This window comes from Panthera onca, chromosome A3 (assembly GCF_046562875.1).
Source record: "Panthera onca isolate mPanOnc1 chromosome A3, mPanOnc1 haplotype 2, whole genome shotgun sequence".
Taxonomy (NCBI): Eukaryota; Metazoa; Chordata; class Mammalia; order Carnivora; family Felidae; genus Panthera; species Panthera onca.
The window spans coordinates 126,769,204-126,791,510 of NC_138341.1; the positions used below are offsets into that span (position 1 = coordinate 126,769,204).

The window sequence follows — 22,307 nt, forward strand, 5'->3', positions numbered from 1 at the left end:
TGACATCCTGACCCCACAGCCCTCTCCGGCCTCCTAGGCTCACTTGGTAACCCAGGAATGAGGCAAGAAACTGAGGTTAAGCGCGTTGCGCAAACAGGAAGAAGGGAAAAAACCCCTGCTGGCCTGGGGAGGGGGCAGTCAGAGGGCTGCCTGGAGGAGGTCTTACGGAGTCAAGTTTAGGAAGCCTAAGGGGAAGGAAGCTCGGAAGAGTCCCCAGGGTTTTTCTGAATTAGAGGGTGGAGGACAGGGTGCATCAGGCAGGGCAAATGGCCTGAGCAGACGGCAGGCAGAGTGGGAGGGAATGTAAATGTGTGGTCCCGAACTTCACAAGACCAGAAGTTGTCTAGACAGGGGACGACACAAGTACATCTGTTAAACCTGACACTCCCCTGGTAGCTCTTCTTCTGGGCCGCGGGTTTTTCCCAGCCTTCTCTCTGGGCTGTCCAAGAAACGACAGGAGCTCCTGTAACCTGTGGGCCCAGGTTGTGTGTTCCCTACCCCCGGGCCAGGGCATCTGGTGGCTCTCTGTTCTTGGAATTCTAGCCGGAGGCACGGAGGCACGCACAGGACAGGATGCAGGACAAGAGAAGAGTCTTTCAAAGGGAGGAGGGAAGGATCAGGTTTCAAGACAAGGGCTCAGGCTCTAGAAAGCAAATCAGGGCAGAAAGAAAAGGGCTTAAAACTCCATTGCTGCCATAACTATTCATTCAACAAGAAACCCTCAAAGGCCTACTATGTGCCAGGCACAGTTCCTGGCACGGTGGATAAAGCAGTGGGGAAAAAAAAAAAGTCCCTGTCCTCGAGGAGCTGACCCTCTAAGGAGTCAACACATCCAAAGCCGGAGTTGAAAAACTCCAGCTAAAAGTGTGAAGTGTGAGAAAGCAGGGCTAGACGGAATGGCAAACCACCGTGAACTCTTAGGACAGGGCCTTGGAGTGGAGTTAGAGCTCAAAGACAGTTTAGAAACAATGTATTCAAGGTCTCCGAAAGCCCGGAACATCACAAGGTTTTGCATGTAACCTGAGTGGGTGTTGGAGAGGCCACGTCATTCACGGGCCCAAATATCTGAGCATCTATGTGCAAGTCTTGTTTCGTGACCAGAGATAAAAAGCAGACACACATCTCACGGAGCTGACAGAGTAGAGAAAGCCACGCAGACAGATCCGTGCTACAATGTGGCAGGAAATGGATACAGAAGGGGTGGAGGTAGGGTCTGGAGCCAGACTGCTGGGGTTCACATCTTGGCTGCACTCTGGACTAGTTGGGCAAGTGCCTTAACCTCTTGGGGCCTCAGTGTCTTCGAATGTCAAGTGGGGTCAATGACAGCACTTAACAGTTATGAGGACAAAATGGCCTCATGCCAATGAAGCCCGCAGAATAGAACTGCATACAGTAAGTCCAGTATACGTGTTAGCTAGCATTTTTTTGTTGGGTTTGGGCCAACTTTTTTTTTTGAATGTTGGTTTATTTATTTTTGAGAGAGAAAGAGAGAGAGAGAGAGAGAGAGAGAACAGACGGACACGCAGAGGAGGGGCAGAGAGAGAGGGAAAGAGAGAGAACCCCAAGCAGGCTCTTAGCTGTCAGCACAGAGCCCATCTCGGGGTTCGAACTCACGAACTGCGAGATCACGCCCTGAGCCGAAATCAAGAGTGGGATGCCTGACCAACTGAGCCACCCGGGCACCCCGGGCCAATTTCCTCTCTGTAACAGCAGCAGCTTTCATTTGGGGATCCTCGGTCCATTAATAAGGTTCAAATCAGACCCCAGCTGCAGAGCGGACCGCGTGATCCAGACCTGCGCCCATCAGAGCCTCCAATCCCTCTGCCTCGGTGGTTGGCCAGGCGCTCTGGCCTCACTAGGAAGAGATGTGGACTCTTTCCAACAGGCTAACTGGTTCTATGTCATTCCGCCAAGGGAGTAAAGGAAGACTGACACCATCGTGCCTCACGCAGAGGTTGGAATGAAGCCAAGAGACAGAAGGAAACCGAGCGGAGCAAGGGAACGTAGTTGCGTTTTGACAACATTTGAGACCCGGATCCAGCTAAGCCCGAAGGAGGAAGATTTTCCTCTGGGTTCTTGGTTTCAGGCGCCAATAGATCCCTTTTTCTCCTTTGGCTGGTTTCAGCTGTTTTCTTTCTTTCTTCTCAGGTCAGCTTTCTCACACGTTGACTCCTCAGGGACAGGAATCAAATTCTCTTTGTTTCTTGGGTCACTCCAAGTTGCCTTCTCTGTCACTTGCAACCGAAGGAGCCCGCGTGGTAGAACAAGCCGGAGGCGAAGCGCTGACCCAGGCGGCCTCCCAGCCGCCTTCTGCCTCTGTGTAGAAACCTGACAACATGGCTTGCTGGCCCTTGGCCGGGGCCTGAGCCCAACTCGGTCTTAGTGTCGGCAAACTGACCTCATCCTTCTTTGTCAACTGATAAGAACAAGGTGGTGTGGCAAAGAGAAGGAACGTGGGTGTGGGAGTCAGGAACTCTGGTCCTGATCCGGTCTTCGTTTCCTCACCTGCCAAGCAAAATAGACTGTTCCCTGGGCACGGCCCTGGAGCCTGGGATGGGTGGAGTCTGACAGGTGGGGAGAGGGCCTTCCCTGGCCTCCCTCCTGGAAGCAGGCGCATCCAAGGTTTGTTTCCTCGGAACACTCATCACGACACGTGATTCTTGATGGGCTCTTCTGTTCGGTCTTTATTTGTGGGGGTTGTTTTTCCACCGGAAGCTCCACAGGGGTAGGGCTGTCTCTTTTCTAAATCCACAGCCCCAGCTCCTGCCCACCCCCCCCACCCCCCGGTGCCCATTCTTCCAGTTAGCCAACAAATATTTACTGAGCACCTACTACGCACAGGCCCTGTTCTACATGCTGGTGATCCAGAAATGAACGATCTTGCATGAATCAGGCACCAAAAGAGATCACAGGCACGAGGCGATGAGTCCTCAGGAGCGGAGGCAGGAGAGGGAGGTCAGAAGTGACAGTGGGGGTGGGAGGAAGGTTGCATCTTTAGAGAGGGGAGTCAGCAGAGTCCTGTAGGAGGTGAAGGAATGTGCCTTGCAGACATCTTGGGGGAATGGTGTTCCAGGCATAGGGAAGAACAGGTATAAATGTCCTGGGGGAGGTGCGGACCTGGGAGTCTAAGGAAGGTAAAGTGGGCAAGTATGGCTGGGGCGGAGCTGAGTGAGGGGAAGGCTCATTGGGAGAGGAGGACCTGGAAGGTTTCAGCCTGGGAGTACTGAGATTGGATGTAGGTTTTAATAGGGCAGGCTTTAACAGAACAGACTGCAGGGAATGAGGGTAGACGCAGGAAGGCCAGTGAGACAGCTGCCCTGGACCGTGCTTGGACCAGGACAGGGGTGGTGAGGGGCTAGATGTGACATTCTCGATACTGATGAATGAATGAAAGAGTGAATGAATGAGTGAGTGAATGAACGAGTGAATGAATAAGTGAATGAATGAGTGAATGAATGAATGAGTGAATGAAAGAGTGAAGGACTGAGTGAAATGAACAAATCAATGAATGAGTGAATGAGTGAATGAGTGAGTGAATGAGTGAATGAACGAGTGAACGAATGAACGACCGAGTGAATGAATGAGTGAAATGAACAAATCAATGAATGAGTGAATGAACAAACAAATGAATGAGTGAATGACTGAGTGAATGAATGAGTGAATGAATCAATGAGAGAACAAACGAGTGAATGAACTAGTGAATGAGTGAACAAATGAGTGAATGAACAAATGAGTGAATGAATGAGTGAAAAAATGAGTGAATGAACGAATGAGTGAAGGAATGAATGAGTGAAGGGCTGAGTGAATCAGTGAACAAATGAGTGAATGAGTGAAGGAATGAACAAATGAGTGAATGAATGAACAAATGAGTGAAGGAATGAGTGAATGAACGAATGAGTGAAGGAATGAACGAATGAGTGAAGGAATGAGTGAATGAATGAATGAGTGAAGGAATGAATGAATCAGTGAATGAACGAATGAGTGAATGAACAAATGAAGGAATGAAGGAATGAACGAGTGAAGGAATGAACGAGTGAAGGAATGAACGAGTGAAGGAATGAGTGAAGGGCTGAATGAGTGAACAAATGAGTGAATGAGTGAATGAATGAACAAATGAGTGAAGGAATGAGTGAAAAAATGAGTGAATGAATGAGTGAAGGAATGAATGAGTGAATGAACGAATGAGTGAAGGAAGGAATGAATGAACGAATGAGTGAAGGGCTGAGTGAATGAGTGAACAAATGAGTGAATGAGTGAAGGAATGAACAAATGAGTGAAGGAATGAGTGAAGGAATGAGTGACGACCGAGTGAAATGAACAAATAAATGAATGAGTGAATGAACGAGTGAATGAATGAGTGAAATGAACAAATCAATGATTGAGTGAATGAACAAACAAAAGAATGAACGACTGAGTGAATGAGTGACTGAATCAATGAGAGAATGAGTGAATGAACTAGTGAATGAGTGAACAAATGAGCGAATGAGCGAATGAACAAATGAGTGAATGAACGAATGAGTGAAGGAATGAATGAGTGAAGGGCTGAGTGAATGAGTGAACAAATGAGTGAATGAGTGAAGGAATGAACAAATGAGTGAAGGAATGAGTGAAGGAATGAATGAATGAGTGAATGAACGAATGAGTGAATTAACGAATGAGTGAAGGAATGAATGAGTGAATTAACGAATGAATGAATGAACGACTGAGTGAAGGGCTGAGTGAATGAGTGAACAAATAAGTGAATGAACAAATGAGTGAAGGAATGAATGAACGAATGAGTGAAGGAATGAATGAATGAGTGAATGAACGAATGAGTGAAGGAATGAATGAATGAGTGAATGAACGAATGAGTGAAGGAATGAATGAATGAGTGAATGAACGAATGAGTGAAAGAATGAGTGAATGAACGAATGAGTGAAGGAACGAAGGAACGAATGACTGAAGGAATGAACGAGTGAACGAATGAGTGAATGAACGAAGAAATGGAGGGCAGACTGGCACACGCCAGGTGCTGCAGCAACCACTTCTGTGTAACAATTTGCCTTCAACCTTAGCAGGAGAATAAAGTCCTTTTTGTTTGTTTTTTGCGCCCCGGAGCTCAAACGGGACACAGCACAGAACACTGGCCTCTGCTTCAGAATGTGTGCGGCCGTAGCCGGGGTCACCGAAGAGCGGCTACCGGCAGTTGGCCAGGACCTCAGGGAGGCTCCTCCTTGAGGCCCGGGCTCCCTCCCACCATGGTGGCCTCAGGGTGGGGTCTGCTTCCGGCTCGGAAGGCGGCTGTCCCAGCAACGGGCAGGGCCGCCTCGGTGTCTCCAACCCAACTCCGTCTTTTCTGCTGTCCCCAGTGTCACTCCTGCCTCTATCGGTCACGGGCGGGTCCCAAGTCTGGCCGGCTTCAAAAGGAGGGGACGGGGACCCCCTGCCCCCTTTCCCTGGAGGAGCGCCAAGGTCACAGCGTGGACGAGCACGCAGGCTATCCCGCGGCTGTCCTGGAAACACGGCGGGACCCGCCAAGTCACGGGGGTCTGGGCGCCACAGTGTGGGGGCCACGTGGGCCTCTGCCCGGCACACATCAGCCTTTCTAGGAAGTGAAACTCGAACGGACTCCGATTCCGTGTCTGCGTCTGGCAGGCACTGGAGTTTGTGCCCACGCCAGCCTCGGAGATCCCTGGGCCTCAGGAGGCCCCGGGTCACCCGGGGGCCCCCCTGACCACACTCCTCCGTCCTGTACGACCCGAAGGGCTCAGTTAACTCGGTGGGGTCAGGTCCGGCAGCTCTGAGGGGACGATGGGCCGAGAGAAAAGCTTGCGCTGGACGTGGAAAGCCACGGAGAACGGAGCTTCCCGTGATCTTGGCCCAGAAAACATTTATTCCCGCTTCAAAAGAACCCTTCCCCCTCCTCGTTTTTAAGGGGGAAGGCAGCCAACAGACCCAGAAACCCAGAGCGAAGTGTGGGACCTGGTTTCGGGGAACTGGCCCTAATTGCCCTCACTTCCCTCCTGCTGACGTCGGAAGTGACGATCCTGAGCCTTGGCCCCTCGGCCCTCTGAGCCCAGGGCCACCGTGCACACAGAAGAGTGCGGGAGGGGAGGCCGCCGGCCCGTCTCCTCGGGCGGCTGGCTGGCTTGTCCGGCAGCGGGAGAGGCGACTTCAACTGGGGGTCTCCAGACCGGGGCGGTGGGGGGACCGCTGGGGACCAGATTTGGGAGGGAGGGCTGACAATGTCAGGACAGAGGAGAGAGCCGCAGACCAGCCGCCAGCCCTTAGGAACTCGGCCGAGGCAACGCAGCCGCTCCGCCTGGCCCAGAATCAACGGTTGCATTTCTCCAGGCGGCTCCCAGGAAGGTTCTGGAGAGATGGCCGCTTCCACGGCAGGGGCCCTGGCGTGAGGCACACGGTCCGTTCTGCTCTGAAAGGGGCGACAGGACTGACCTCTACCTGGTGTACCTGCTCTTGAGGGGAAGGTCTCAGAAGTTCGACTGATCACCTGTGCCCTCATTCCTGCCCGATTCTTCTTCAGTTTGCTCCCTTTGCTATTTTCGCAAATTTATCTACAAAGGAGGCTTGTCTTTCTCTGGGGAATGAGAATCACCTGCACTAAACCAGACTCTTAACCTGGCACTTCTGATGTTTGGGGCCGGGCCATCGTCTGCCGGGGGTGGGGGTGGGGGTGGGGGTGGGGGTGGGGGAGGGCTGTGCATTGCAGGGTGTTTAGCAGCCTCCCTGGCCTCTGTGAGACGTGACTAGCACCCACCCCCAGTTGTGGACATCAAAAATGCCTCTGGACACTGTCACATGTCCCAGGGGCGAGGGGGGTGGTGGCAAAATTGCTCCCAGGGGAGAACCCCGGCCATAAATGGAGAGCAACATCAAGAAACAAATGCGTGACGTTGCACTTGGATCCTTGCTTGCCGAGGGCACTGACCTTTTTCTTACAGGCCTCCTTGAAGGCCACAAAGGAGGAGTAACAGGGGCTCCCTCCCCGAGGACTCAGAAGGCTCAGAAGAGAACACAGTGAAATCTGATGTCACTTACGGAATGACCCCTAACACACGGCCCTAAAGTGAGGACCACTGGGTCCTGCCCGCTGGATGCCTTCATCCAGTCAGTGGGCCTGGGTCGGCCAAAGCCCAGGGGGCTGGCCCGTGGCCTTGGCTCAGGAGAAGCCTGGATGTTGTGTGGCTAATTCTGGGGAGACATGCTCGTCTGCAGTGGCCTCTGTCTACAGCAGGGCCTCAAACTCAAATGCCTGCAGGGGCTAGGCCCGAGAATTGAGTGACATGCTTTGGACTTGGGAGAATGGGTTAGAGGGTGGGGACTGGACCACACTGGAGACTTTGTTTCCAAAGTGAAAGCATTCAATACATTTGAAACACGGAGCGGCCAAAGAAAGCTCCACTAGAGTGTGGCTGGAGGCTTATTTGCAACCCTTCAAAGCTATGTGATCTTTTCTGAGCACCTACTACGTGCCTGGTGCTACATGGGATGCTGGCAAACAGCCATAAACATGGAACAGGCCAGGCCTCTACCAGCAAGGAGCTGACATCCTGGTGGGGGAGACAGATAATACGTGAAGATAAATTTCAGGTCGTCTGAAGAGCTTTGAAGAAAACTGTCGGGGAGACAGGATAGACAGTAAATCAGGGGAAGCCTCTAGGAAGGAGTGATGTTTGAGCTGAGACCTGAAGGTGGGGAGAAGCCAGTTATAGGCAAAATGCTTTACAACCGAAGGAAAAAGCAGGTGCAAAGACCCAGTGGTAGGAGCGAGTTTGGCTGGTTTGAAGAATAAACAGAATAAAGACCAGAATGTCAGGAACAGGAGTGGCAGCCTGCCACAGAGGAGACTGGACATCACCTTCTGCCAGCCCACACCTTCCAGGTAGGCCACACCTGTTGTTCTTGCTAGGTGTTCAGGGGAAATGGGGAATCAGACACAGAAGTACCCACCTCTGTCCTTTGTTCTTTTGTCTTAGCTGTGCACGAAAGCTTCCCTGGCAGCAAGTTACAAAGTTATTTCTGCAAAAGGCCTTTGGCCAAAAGCAATAAAGTTGGACCTGAACAGAGTCATTATTCACGCCTAATTGTGGGCTGGTTCTCAGTGTAGACTGCCTGGGCCAGGACTGCGGATCCCAGGCCCCCCCTCTATTTTTTTTCAACCCCACTCTTTCCCAGCACGGTTTACCCCCCCCCCCCCCCCCCCGAGGACACGTATTTATGGTTCCAGAGACTGTATATAGTTTCCTTTGAGCAGAACATAAAGGGACAAAAGTCTGTTTTGGTGGCCTGGTGTTCATAATCTAATTACTTCTTCCCTTTCCACCCATTCCACAGCCCCGTGTACTATCTTCGCCCATCATGCCCCTGCTATTAACAGATGAGCTTCTCATTAGCTCACCTTGGAAACAGCCTGGCACTTACAATTATTTGAGAAGCCTGCACTCATAGGCAGGAGGAGGAGTCTGAAGCAACTTTTACCAAATAACTCACTAAATTTAGAGACGGGAGTCCAAAGAATTTTGCAGGACAGGTCCATTTCCAACCCTGGCATGCTGTGCAATTTAATCGGCAGGTGGAAACAGACGGCCAAGGGGAGGAAAGCGGAGGTTAGAGGTGGTGCTCCTTGAGTTCGGATCAGTTTCTCCCACTGGAGCGGTCTCACTGCGCTGGGGGACTCGCTGAGTGTCACAAGGCGTGCTCTCTGATAGGTGTCCACGTGGGGTGGGGTCTGGGGAGGCGGGAGCACATTCGCTGTGCTGGCAGTTCGGTCATGACCGCACACGCTCTCCCTGCCGGGAGCCAGCTCCAATTATCCCCATCTTTGGGGTCAGGATGCTGGGTTAGAATTCTGGGAGCCAATTTTGCCCCGTGAAGAGGTGTCTCAGACCCCCAGCAGTGCCTGAGTTATGGGGCCCCTGACCCGGAAGAGATGCCACAGAGATTTGGGCGTTCTACTTCTAGCAGATTTTTTAAAAAATGCCTTCATTCATTCATTCATTCATTCACCCACCCATCTATCCATCCATTCACTCAAAAATGTTAACTGCTCATCCTGGGGGAGTCACTTATTCAGGGGCTGAGCAGTGGCTTCTAACTTCGTCTGGCCACCGGTCCACTACTCTCGACACTAGAAACCCAATTTCCTTTTGATGAATTTCTCTCGCCTGACAAGATGTGTCGCCCTCTCTCTCGCCATGTGACTGAGTGGTGATCATGTGACCAAAGTTGGCCCATCAGACTCTCTCCTCGGGCTTTTGATTCTCAAATGGAATGTCAAGGGCAGAAGGGACAAACAGGGGTGTATTTGTCCCATTGGAACCCCTCTTCCAGCAGCTCCTTGGGGGTCCCTATAGCTTCCTAAGCTAAAGCCTTAGAAAGCCTGGTAGCTTTCACTGTTGGGCTCCTAGGAGTCAGAAGACCGTGAGACCGACCACCATAGGTGAGCGAGCGCGGTAAGAGGCCACGTGGGGGAGGAGGTAACTCCCCTGTGTGACCAGCACTCGCTGAAGGTCATCAGAGTGGACCCATTTTGGACCTTTTAGCTGATACCACAGGGAGCAGGAGAACCCTGACAACTCCCAGAACGGTTACAAATTATTCCATTGTTGCTTTAAGCCACCCAGCTGCAGGTGCTCTCTCCTAAAGCAGAAACACAACCAAAGAGCCTTGAAGGCTACGACCAGTCAAGATTTTTGGTATCCAGTGGCCAGTGGCTCTAATCAGTGTCCTCAAAGAAGGGCATCATTCTTCCCTTCTTTCAATCCCTTTCCAAACAGCCAGGAAGCTCAGCACGGAGGGTACCGAGATAACCAAGCTGAAGGAGCTGCTAGTCCGGGGGGGGCGGGGGGGGGGGAGCACACATGGTGCCTCAGTTACAAAATGGAGACGATAATGGGCCCTGATCAAAGAGAGAGAGAGAGAGAGAGAGAGAGTGAGCGAGGAGGGGAGGGGCAGAGAGGGAGGGAGAGAGAGAACCCCAGACGGGCTCCACGCTGTCAGCACAGAGCCTGACGTGGGGCTCGAACTCACGAACCGTGAGATCACGACCTGAGCTGAGATCAAGAGGGGGACACTCAACCGACTGGGCCACCCGGGCGCCCCTAAGATCTCAGAATTTTTAAAAATCTGACAACTAACTTTAAAAAATGTTTGAGACAAGGGCACCTGGGTGGCCCAGTCAGTCAAGCGTCTGACTCTTGATTTTGACTCAGGTCACGATCTCAACAGTTTGTAGGATCGAGCCTCGTATCTGGTTCCGTGTGCTGATGGTACAGAGCCTGCTTGGGATTCTCTCTCCCTCTCTCCCTGCCCTCTCCCTCCCCGCCCCCCCCCCCCCCCCCCGTGCTGTATGCTCTCTCTCTCTCAAAATAAATAAACTTAAAAAAAAGTTCAAAACAGTGTGTAGGCTAAACATCTCTGTGAGCTGAATACAGGCCCTGCTTAGCCAGCCTGTGATGTCCTGTTCTGAGAGGGCAGGATGAGGAGAGGCTTCTTTCTGCCTCACTTTCCTTGTCTGTAAAATGGGGATTAGAAGGTCCCTGTGCTGTAGACGGATGCTTGTGTCTCCCCAAAATTCATACGTTGAAACCTCATCCCAATCCAATAGTATTAGGAGGTGGGGTCTTTGCAGGTCATCAGGTCATGAGGGTGGGACCCTCATGAACGGGATTAGTGTCCTTATAAAATAGACCCCAGAGAGCTCCCTTGCCCCTCTGCCATGCGAGGCCACGAGAAGGTGTCACCTGTGAAGGAGGAAGCGGGCCTTCACCAGACTCTGAACCTGCCGGCACCACGACCTTGGACTTGTCAGCCCCAGAACTGTGAGAAATAAATTTCTGCTGCTTCGAAACTTTCTAGTCTCTGGGATTCTGTTGCAGCCTGAACGGACTAAGACAACCCGTGTCATGTTCACCTGCGCGGCCGCTTAGAATGCTGTCTGGGGCACAGAAACGTGAGCCTTCAGGAGTGTGAGTTTGGGACAGGAGGTGACAGAGGCAGGTCTCCTGGGCTGTGACAGCTCCTTTCAGGAGGGGACAATGAGGGCGGGGGAGGGGGGTGGGGGGTGGGGAGAGCTGTCTTTCCCAGGGCACCTGCAGAAATGTCCCGCCACTGATCTCACAGACTAACTTCCGTGTACCAAGTGGCCTGAGACTGGTCAGAAGCGGCGGGTTCTGCCAGCCCTTGCACAGGGCCTGACGTCCCCGCCGTGGCCCGAGGCGGATGTGGGTGACCTCAGCACACACCCCAGCTCCAGCGCCGGGATGGACGCCGGAAGGGTCCCAGGACTGGTGAGCAACCCTCCCCGCCCCCCCCCCCCCTTTGCTTTCTGCAAATGGCAAACTGGTTCTGACTCCTTCACCTCGAGCAGTTGCCCTCGAAGGATCCCCAAACCCTAGAATCAGACCCAGCGGCACATCTCCGAGCCTCCTTCCCAGGTTCCCTCATCCAAAAAATATTTCCTGAGCACTCAGAGTCCCGGGCCTTGTTCTGGGTGCTGGGGTTACAGTGATGAGTGAGACAGACCCGATTCCTGCAGCCGCGAGGCTTACTTTTTAGGGAGAGGAGAGAGGACAAAGGACGAATAAGTAAATCGAGATAATTCCAGAGAGTGGCAAGTGTTATAAACATAAAACAGGTGTCATACCAGGCCTTTAAGGATGTGATGTTTGAGCGGAGACCTAATGGATCGGAAGGAGCCAGACTTGTGATGTCCAGGCACGGGGGGGGACAGCAAGTGCAAAGGCCCTGGGGTTGGAACAAGCTCGGATGCGGCCAACGAACAGAGAAGAGGCCAGTGTGATGGCACAATAAGCTCGGAGGTGGAGGAAGTGAGACGGGGGTGGAGGCCAGGCAGTGCAGGGCAGAGTAGCCCATGGCAAGGAGTCTGGACTTTACGACAGGCGCAACAGGTCACTGGAAGGAGGGGTTTGTTACAGCAGCTGCCACCACCAACTGCAGAAACGCCTAGCAGAAGGCACCCCATCCAGCACCTTCTCTTCCTGCCTTAGCCGTCCGAAACTTGAGCTACCCGCTGGAGTCACCTGGTTGCTCAGATGCCCAGGCCCCACCCCCAGGCTGCCGAGTTACCTGGTCTGGGTGTGGCCTGGGCTGGGCGCCGGGGTTTTTAAGAGCTGCCCTGGAGATCGTTCGGAACCCCTGCTCCCCTAATGAGCATCTCCTGGGTCCATGGTGACAAGCCCACCTTGGGCTCCCGGGATGGGCTCGGAGCCCTATAGGTTGGCCCCCCAGGTTTGCTCCCTTCCTGAGCTGGCCTGACTGAGGCCTAAAAGAGGGGTGGGTGGGGGCGGGGTGGGGAGCGGGGCACAGCGCAGCTCGACAGCTCAGGAGGCCTCAGGATGAGGACTTCCTCAGCTCGGGGTGGGGGGGTACTGCAGCCTTCCTTGCGGACCGACGGGAGTTAAGTACAGGAGCACTTCAAGAAGCTAAGAAGAAAGCAGCGTGGCCGTTCCTCCCCACGTTAAACACGGAACATACGATCTAGCAACTGCCCTTCCGGGATTTATACAAAGGAAATGAAATCACCGTCTCGAAAAGCTATCTGCACGCGTACATCCACAGCGGCCAAGCCACGGAAGCCACCGCCATGGCCGTGGAGGGGTGAGCGGAGAGAGGAGAGGTGATGTGTATACGCAGACCATGGGAATATTACTCGGCCAGGAGAAAGGAGGAAACCCTGCCATTTGTGGCACGGGCCCTCAGGGGAGAGACAAACTCAGCAGGAGCTCGCTTATATGTGGAATCTTCATACCGAGAAGAGACTGGGGAGTGAGCGGTGGGAGAAATGGGCGAAGGCGGTTAAAAGGTACAGACTTCCTGTTGCAACCGGGGACGACGCACTGCACGGTTAACGAGGCTGTGTTTTGCACCCGGAAGTTGCTAAGAGCCTAAACCCTAAACATTCTCATCCCCAGGAAAAACATTTAACTGTGTGATGATGCGTATTAACTAACCTTACTGTGGTAATCGTTTTCCAAGATATACGTGTATCAAATCATGTTGTACACCTAAGCCGAATATCGTTATACGTCAATTACATCTCGGTAAAAACAAAAACAAAAACAAAAACAAAAGCAAAAAGGCTAGGGGATCTACAAGTATAAGCAATAATAAGGACGCCTGACTTTTGGAAGCAATTTCCACGTGCCGACCCAGTGAACTAGTGTTTCGCCGTGACTCTACCAGGAAGCTGCCGTGATCATCCCCATTTGACAGAAGAGGGGTCTGAGGCTCAGAGAAATGAGTTGACTTGACCATCTCCGCCCAGCTACTGAGCGGCAGAGCTGGTAGGTGAATCAGGAAGTCTGGTTCTAGAATGCACCCTGTTAACCAGGGGCACTCTCAGAGATGTCTCTTACGTCCAGTCTTCTACACCTTCTTCATCTCCTGCCCAGGTGGAAGCCGCTGATACCTGGATGTGCCCAAGAACTCAGGAGCCCATTCGCTGGAGAGCTGGTTCGTGCTAACAACATGGGATCGTGTCACCCGAGGGACTAGGGTATTGTAGGAACGCGTCAACAAGGAGGGCAATAAGCTGTCCCCAGGGACAGTTCTGAGGCAGAAGCTGTGGGTGGCTGGCCCCCACAGGATCACTCCTCAGTTTACAGGCCGGGAGGTGCACCCCTGTTTTGGCAATAAACCAGCACTGGCGTAAGCCCTTGGCTCTCAGAAGAGTGAAATCAGCCCAGAGGGGTGTTCGCAGGAATTTGTGAAGAGTGTTTGGTCGTCATGGTAACTGGGGGATGTTTCCGGCGTCTGGTAGGGGAGCAGGGATGCCGGATAATTTGCCACCCTCCACGCAGTGAAGAACCCAATGTGGGGCTTGATCTTACGATCCCAAGATCGAGAGTCTCATGCCCTTCCAACTGAGCCAGCCAGGCACCCCCAGAACTGCCCCATTTCCAACTGAGTACATTCTATTTATTATTCTTATTTTTAAGTAATCTCTACCCCCAATGTGGGGCTCGATCTCACGATCCCAAGATCGAGAGTCTCATGCCCTTCCAACCGAGCCAGCCAGGCACCCCCAGAACTGCCCCATTTCCGGCATGACTTTCCGATGTCCCACAAGACACTCACGTAGGCGAAAAAGCTCTTACAGTTAGCTACCTGGCCTCAGAAACGAACCCCATCTCACATATAAACAGAAAAGCTGTTTTGCCTGGTTCTACTCTACGCTGAATTTTCTGGGAATGCAACCGCGAGGTAAACCAAGGGAAGACTGTCGTTTGTTTTGTTCGGAGATTTTGGTAAATTGTTCGCCATTTGGGAAAATCACATGGTTTATGGCCGTAGCACTTGTGGGATGTTCCTACCCCGCTGTGTCTGTAGCCGTCAGATTTATGTGATTCCACACTAGCGTGGGCATCTGACTGCTTTATTGCGTCTTCCAACGTAGTTGTGCCTAAGATTTATAGCTGGCCATACATATGTTTACTTACATTTCTTCTTAGTTTTTCTTTAAATTATACTCAGGATACTTTATCAGTTCAAAAACATGCAGAGAGGTTCTATTACCAGGAATTCATTTCAGGTAAACCTGCCAAAAATATTTGCTCTATGAGGGCGTCTGATCTGCTAATTTTGGGAACCACCGAGTGACGTCAAACACGAAAAGCCCGTTTCCCTCTGCCAGTGTTTGGTTTAGGTGTGCATACAAAACCCAACCCTGGACCAATGAGGCATGAAGCAAAGTCTGCTGGGGTGAGGGTGTTCTTGGAAGGATTTTGCTTTCTGATTAAAAGGCTGACAGCATGGGGTCCCACTCTTTTATTTCCACTTTGTATGGGGATGTAATATCTAGAGCTGCAGCAGCCATCTTGAGACCATGAAGCAGCAAGGCCAAAGACGCATGAGGACCGAGGAGCAGAGGACTGGAAGATCTTGGGTCTCTGAAGACACTGTACAAATTGGCTCCAGGGCTCCCCTGGCTTGGACTGTTAAGTGAGAGCTAACGTTTCTATTGTGTAAGCCACTCTCAGCCAGGAGAGTGTAATTCACCATTACTTGCGGTGAATATATCTTGATTCACATTCAAATGCTTAGGACTCAAAGCCTCTAAGAACTGTGGTAGGATTTCTTGGTGTCTGAAATATCCAGAAAAGTGGCCCGCATGCACAAGTCTGTGGACAGGGTCTGTCTCTAGAGCAGGCCAGAAATGCAGCTTTGGGATGATCTGACTTTCACCAGAGCATGGACATCTCCTGAACTTCTGGGAGCCATTTTCCATTCTCTTTTCAAAACGCTCCTCTCTTTGGCCACTGAGGAGGGCCAGTCACCCACTGGGGCCCTGACTGGGAGCCAGTAACGAAGGCTACTGGCTGTATTCTTCACCTAACACATCTGGCTTCCACCTGGCTAAACACGTCACGGCCCCTGGGGATGGCCCCGTCCATCAACTCACGCTTATAAGACCTACTCGTAACGACTCTGGGTCTGGGGTAGAATTTACCTAATGTCTCAAGCAGGGCCCAAGTGCGCAGAGCCGTGGGCCAGGCTTTTACAAGACAAAGCCATGTGTCAGAGGCCAGGGCCCCTGGACAACGTATGTTTTGGAATCTCATTAAGAGACTGTGTAGAATTCAAAATGGCGGTGGTCTCTGGTGAGAGAATCCCATGAAGTCTGGGTCTGGGCTGGAGGAAAAGCTTCGAAGACCATGCCAACAGGTGTTCTACCAGGGAGGCATCATGTTGCCTATGAGGCCCAAGATCCCACCTGACCTTCAGTTCCCAAAGGCACCTGTTGTCGAGTGATGAATATTTGGTTCTATCCGCTAATCACTGAGCAGTGAGGAGACGGACAAAGCGGGCTCGGCCTGGGGCTTTGTGAATTTCTCAGGAGCATCATTAGGAGGTGAGCCTGTGAGGTGTGCTAAAAATAGTCATCAGATAGATGCAGGACAGGCAGGTGGAGGGGAGGGGCAGACCACACCAGAGAACAAAATACATTTTCCCTGGACGGTCGTGTCCAGTCCCATGGCTTAAAATAACACGGATCCTCCAAGGCCTCCCAGATTTAGGCTGCCAGCCCCAGCCAGCTCCAGACGTGGGTATCCCACAGCGACCGAGAGCTCAGATCCCCTGGTCATCTCAAACCCAACACGTCCACGACTGAATTCCGGATCATCTCCCTGCCCCCAAACCTCTCTCTTCCCCACGTTCCAGGCTGCCAGTCACCTGGTTCCCCGGCACAATGGATATTTGTCGTGAGGTCCCTCGCAGACACCCCGGGATGTTTAGCAGGCTGTAGCAATGAGGCTTCCTTCCACTGGTGAGCCCCCCAACTTGTGCTCTCCAGGACTCTGGGGGCTCCGATGCTCCGTCCCCAGCCCCAGGGTGGGGCCTGGGAGCCTGGCCTAAGCCCACCGTCGGGCGCTCGTTTCCTTGACCGGTGCGGGTTTGGAGTGAGCACGTGACATAAACCAGTGCCATCAGAGGGACGCCTGGGGCGGGGGTGGGCATTTCCAGAAAAGAAGCTTGTTCTTTCCTGTTGGGCTTAGACCAGGGAGAACAAGAGGACCGCTCTTCAGCAGCCAACTCGGACACCTCAATTATGATAACAGCCGGCGTTTACTGAGGGCCTGCTGAGGTCAGATGCCGCGCGAAGCCCTTGCTGCTGATGACTTCACTTCATCCTTTACCACAAACCAGGAGATAAGTGCTACTACAGACCTCGTCATTTGCTGGACGACAACGCCGGGGCCCAGAGAGGTTAACTAATGCTCCCCGGATCACACAGCGGGGCAGGAAGCCCGGGCCTGCCCACCCCTTGGAGCCAGAGGGCAACCGGCCCCGTGGAAGGAGGAGCAGACAGGCAGAGGAACGGATGCTCATGACAGAATCGGAGCCCTGATTCCAGCTGCATCTGAAGCCAGAGTTACCCGAGCAGTTTGTGGCCATAAAAGCGAACACGTCCCTTCTTTTCTCCTTATGCTGGTTTGAGACTCTGTGACATTCTCTTTGCGACCTGCACACAGCAGTTGCTCAGTAAACACCAACAGATGCCGGGAAGACTGCTCGGGTCGTCCGCCTCCCTGCCCCCCATTAACTGCTGGTTGTGTAGCCAGAACACCCGACCGCGGCCAGACCCACGCGACTTCCTCTTTCGGCTCCAAGTGAGGCCCGGTTCCCTAGCAACCATCCCAGTTAGGCAATCACGCCATTTATCAGGATGCCAATTAATTATAATGATCTTAATGATCTTCCAATTAGGTAGCGCCCTGAATCGGATCAGGGGCCCCGCGGCCTCCCCGGGCGGGGGCTCATCGCAAGGCAGGCAGGTTGAGGTGAGGCGACCGCACCTGCAGGTCAGCACTGAGAAGCCCCACCTTCCGTGCCCACCAGCCACAGAGGGCCCCGGGGCCTGATGGAAAGCTGGGAACCTCGGGGCCACCTCTCCAAGGACAGGCCAGTGCGACTCCATCACCAACCACAAGAGGGCCTCACTTCTCGGAAAACGTTAACCCTTCCGCCCCTCGGAGGCCGTGCTTTTTTGCATCAGCCACATTTGATGCGTCCCTTTGCATTCTGACTAGGGGAGCGTGTGTGTGTATTTGCACGGGGCAGGAAACGTGGCCCGGCAATCGCACACTTTCCTCAGGCTGCAAACCGCCCCCCCAAACCAAACACAAATCGGAGATTCTGTCAAATAGTGGAGATTTTTGGAGAGGAGAGGGGTTACTGATGGGCTTCTGCCTTTCAAACTTTTGTCTAGATGCGTTTTCTTCCACGGGGCATGTATTTCTTCCACATCTGGAAGAAAGACCCAGGTCACGGAGGGAGGAGAGTACAGTGGGTCAGAATGGACCCTGGGGCCACAGGGCCTCTTACATCCTGGCTCCACCACTGACCAATTGTCCCAGGAAGGTCACAATCCCCTCTGTGTCCTCGTCTTTAACATGACGAAAACCACAAGACCTACCTCACTGGGTTTTTGTGTGGATTAAAGGAGTTATTATGCACGAGGGGTTGGAACAGCGTATGGCTCACAAAACACTACATAAGTGTTATCTGTCACCCTAAGTCTAGACGAAGCTCGTTCTTTGAACTACAAGCGGGTCGGGAATTCTGCTATTCTTCTGGAGGACAAGGCTTTTGGTTCCTTTCTGCGGGGACAGAGTTGAAGAACAGACTTCGTGGGGTTGGGTGATGTTCCCAGTCTGGCTGACTTAGGAGACCAGAAAGCTGCCCCTCGAGGCACGGCCAAATGGATAAATTAAACACGTCTAGGGAAAGGAAGAGAGAGTTGTCGCCCCCGAATCCAAAGGTGGACTTCACATGCCGGGCAGTGCAGTCACCCCTTTCTAGGTCCTCAGGATGGCAGCTGAACAGAGCGACTGGGCAGGGGACACAACCCCTGCACACGCGCATGCACGCACACACAATCTCACACACGGCCACACTGTCTTCCTCCAAGCCCCGGCTTTTTACACTTAACTCCTCACTCAACCCTTAAGTTTGAAAACGTAACATGTTATTAGGGTTTTTTAAAAAGCCACAAATTCAAATAAGAAAACCCCAAAAACTGTACGCAAAGCCCAAACCCCAAACCCACATGGGCTTTCAGGCATTTATGTACATAAACGTGGCCCAAGGAAGGCACATCCTTCGTGTGCAAATGTCCAGCGAGCCTCCTATCGGCCAAGCCTGCCACCGTTCCCCTTTGAGCCGCTTACTAGAACACTAATCTGCACCCCCGGACGGGCTGTTTTGAGGAGCGTTCTGTCCTCCATGAGGTGGGACAGGCAAAGCCGGAGGAACCTCTCTTGCCAGGTGAGTGGTCTCCAGTCTGTCCTCCCCACCCCCTTTATGAACGTATGAATGGCTTTAATTGAATTACAACCCTCCAGCGGGTTCTGTGATGGGTAGCCGGGATGCAGGAAGAAATCCCCCTCACTATTAACTGCCAGATGAGAGTAACTCTGGCCGCTCTGGGGAGAGACGCCCTGTCCTCCGGGGAAAGCCCATCCTACCTGCTTCTCTGTCGCCAGAGAACCCGCGGGAGAGCAGGCTCCCGGCTCTGCCCCGAAGGAAGGGAGGGCGGCCCTGTGGGACAGAGGCAGGGGCAGGTGGAGGGGGCCAGGGCCGGCCTCCCCGCAGCCACAGATGTGCAAACACCCAGATTCAAGCGTAAGCTGAATGTAATTACTTGGTTAATTAAATATTGACTTTTAACTCAAAAAGTGATTAAAACAAGCTGCTGGAAAGAGTAGAGGGGGCAGGGAAGGGATCAGAACTTTCAGGAAGAAGAGGAGGAGGGGGACTGTGTTGTGCGCAGGGGGCACTGTCTTCAGTCCTAGGGCAGGTAGGGAACTGCGGACAGAGAACACTGTGCAAAACTAGGATTTGCTGGTGTCTCTTTACAGTTTCCACCCTGAGACCACATCTCTTTACTAGGCTGCCTTCAAAGCGAACCCAGCGAGCTTCTGGCTCAGGAACTATATACCGATCGTCGCCTTTTCTTGGAGCTAATGCGGAACCTGGCACGAGGACGTGCTCCACGGATGCTTGTAGAACGAATGAATGAACTACTAGAAAGAATTAAAATAAAAGAGAGAAAAACCAGAAGGAAAGAAAAGCGCACTCCTAGAAATCGCCTCGCTGCCACACTTCGGAAACCCCGGGGAGCCCGGGGAGGGGGGCATCTCCCCGCAAGGCGATGAGAACCGGTTCTGACCTGGCCTGGGAGGAAGTTTGTCTTTTCGATCCCGTTGGCCCTTTCGGTAGCTGCGAGCTCCCAGTCACCCTGAAGATCCGGTCCACCGCTTTCCCGTGTCCTGCCTGGACAAGCCCCACGTGGTCTGGCTTCTAACTCAAAGGGGTCAAGGAGGCCATCCCCCTGCGGCCGGCGGGCCCGGGCGCGCTTCCCCGGAGTCCTCCAGGGCTCCGCGTGGCTCCCGCGGGTCAGGGGCGCGGTGGGAAGCCGTCACCCGCTCGCCCAGCCCGCCGGCGGGGTCAAACGGGTCATCCCCCCGCCCCCCGCCCCCCGCGGCCCGCCGGCGCCGGGGCCTCCCTCTGGACGGCCCGGTCCCACCTCCGCGCGCCGCGCCGGGGCCGGAGCCGGGCGGTCGGGACCGGCCGCCCGCTCACCTGGGCGGCGCTGCGGCGGCCGGGGGGCCCCCCGCCCCCCCGGGCCCCGCGCGCCCCACTCACCGGCGCGCACGGCCCCGGCGGCCTCACCCCGCGCGGGGCGCCGCCGCCTCTGCCGCAGCCCGGCCGGGCCGCGGGGCGCAGGGGACTCCGCGCCGCTGCCGCCGCCGCCGCCGCATCCCCCGGCGAGTGCCGCCGCCGCTCCTCCTCCCCTCCCTCCGCCTCCTCCCGCCTCTCCGCCCCCCCCCCCGCCCCCCCCGCCCCGGCTCCGCCGCCGCCGCCGCCGCCCCCACCCCGGCCCCCGCCCCGGCGCACCGCCCTCGCCAAAGTCCGGCTCCGCGCCGCGCCCGGGCCGCTCTCACATCGCCCCAGCCCGGCCGGCCGCGCTGCCCGAGCCGGCCCCTTGGCACACGGCGCGGCCCGGCTCCCCGCCCGCCGGCCTCCGAGCGGGGAAGGCGAGCGCGCGCCGGGGCGGGGGGCGCCAGCCCCGGAGCCGCGGGCGGCGGGGGCCCGGGGCCGGTGGGGGGGTGGGGGGGAAACCCGCCGCGGCGCCCTCCCCGCGCCCCCCGCGCCCCAGCGCTTTACCTCCGGCTCGATGGACGCGCGGCCGGGCCGGCCCGGTCCTTGTTCCCCCGGCGCGCGCGGCCCTGGCCCCGAAGTCCGGCCCCGGACGGGGCAGCGGCGGAGAGCGGGGGTCCGCGCGGCTCTCGGCTTCCCGACGCCTCGGGACCCGGCTGGCCGCGCTCCCGGCGCCGAGCGCGCACCCTCGCCGGGACACAGACGCACACTCGCTCCCGCTCGCCCTCGGCGGAGAGTTGAAACAGCTGTGGGATTGAGGGAGGGACGCGAGCCAGAGCCGTGCGTGCGTGCGTGTGTGTGTGTGTGTGTGTGTGTGTGTGTAAAAGACACAAACGCTGGGGGGGGGGGGCATCGCTAATAAATCAAACACCGCAATAAAGTGAGGAGGGCCATTGATCAGGTCCCCTTGGCTGGAAACGAAGAGTATCCTTCCTTCCTCCCCGCTTTTTCTCCTCCCTCGGAGCTGGAAGGAGCCAGTGTTGCGCGGGGCGTGCGACAGCCCCGGCCGGGCGCTCCCCTCGTAATGACACGTTAATAAATGTTTTCTTTTATCTGCTCTCACAAGGGCTCGCCCCGGTCTGCAAACACCCGACCGCCTTTGCTGAAAGCGCGGCGCTCGCCTCTCACCACACGCATCTGCCTTTGGAGAGGCCGGCTGCAGCCCGAGCCCCCAGCTAGAGCGCAGGGTGAACTGCCCCCGCGCCCAGGAACCCTCCCGAGATCCTAACTTGAACTCAAGCGAAAATAGCTGCCGTTGCCCAGAAATGATCCGGGAATAGGAAAGAAAGGAGAAACCCGCTTTCTCCTCCGAAAGGGGAGGAATTCGACTCAAGGTGGTGCTGTCCACCGCGGTTTCCACTGTCCCCAGCGCCACAGCAGAGGCCTGAGGGGGACCGGGCTGACGGGGTTGGGCAAAGAGCCGGCAGAGAACCAACCAGTAGCTGCAGGAACACGCAGAGTTGCTAAGGGGAGGCAGACCTTGCTGCAGATACGTGCCCTTATGTAGGCAACGGTGACTTGTTGAAACCTAATGGTCTTACAAGGGAGGTGTTAGGCCCATTCTACAGACGTGGAGACCAAGTCACAGGGAGGTTAAGTAACCGGCCCAAGGTCACACACTTGCTAAGGGGTGCACCCAGCATTGGAATCCGGGAAGCTTGGCTCCAGAGTTCTGCGAAGTCCGAGACCCCTTTTCACTGGAACAGCTCCTTTCTCTGACTTAGTCTTCCTTCGCGCAAGTTGGCTTGTCACATTTAGTAAATAAAAATATCGGAGGCCCACAAGGTGTGCTAAAACATTCTTTGTTTGTTTGAGATGCCAATCGGGTGTCCTAACCCGGCTGGGAAGCACGAAAGTCCCCCACCGTCTTCTCCCTTCACCACCCCCAGATGGATCTATAGTCCAAATAAATCAGGGGCACCCGGCTGGCTCAGTTGACTGAGCCACGGACTCTTTTTTTTTTTTTTTTTTTTTTTAATTTTTTTTTTCAACGTTTTTTATTTATTTTTGGGACAGAGAGAGACAGAGCATGAACGGGGGAGGGTCAGAGAGAGAGGGAGACACAGAATCGGAAACAGGCTCCAGGCTCCGAGCCATCAGCCCAGAGCCTGACGCGGGGCTCG

At 54.5% G+C, this 22,307-nt stretch overlaps 1 protein-coding gene across 2 annotated transcripts in view; it reads right to left on the minus strand.

Moving 5' to 3' along the window:
- SULF2 (sulfatase 2) overlaps window positions 1–20,940 on the minus strand; it is a 117,530-nt gene extending 96,590 nt beyond the window's left edge. Inside the window, exon 1 of one of the 2 annotated variants that reach the window (XM_078444018.1) lies at window positions 20,692–20,940. The gene's annotated coding sequence lies outside the window, so the exon portion shown is untranslated. Of the gene's footprint in view, window positions 1–20,169; window positions 20,306–20,691 lie in introns of those variants that run through there. The other variant, XM_078444019.2, reaches the window with a different exon arrangement.
- Between the last annotated feature and the right edge of the window lie 1,367 nt (window positions 20,941–22,307).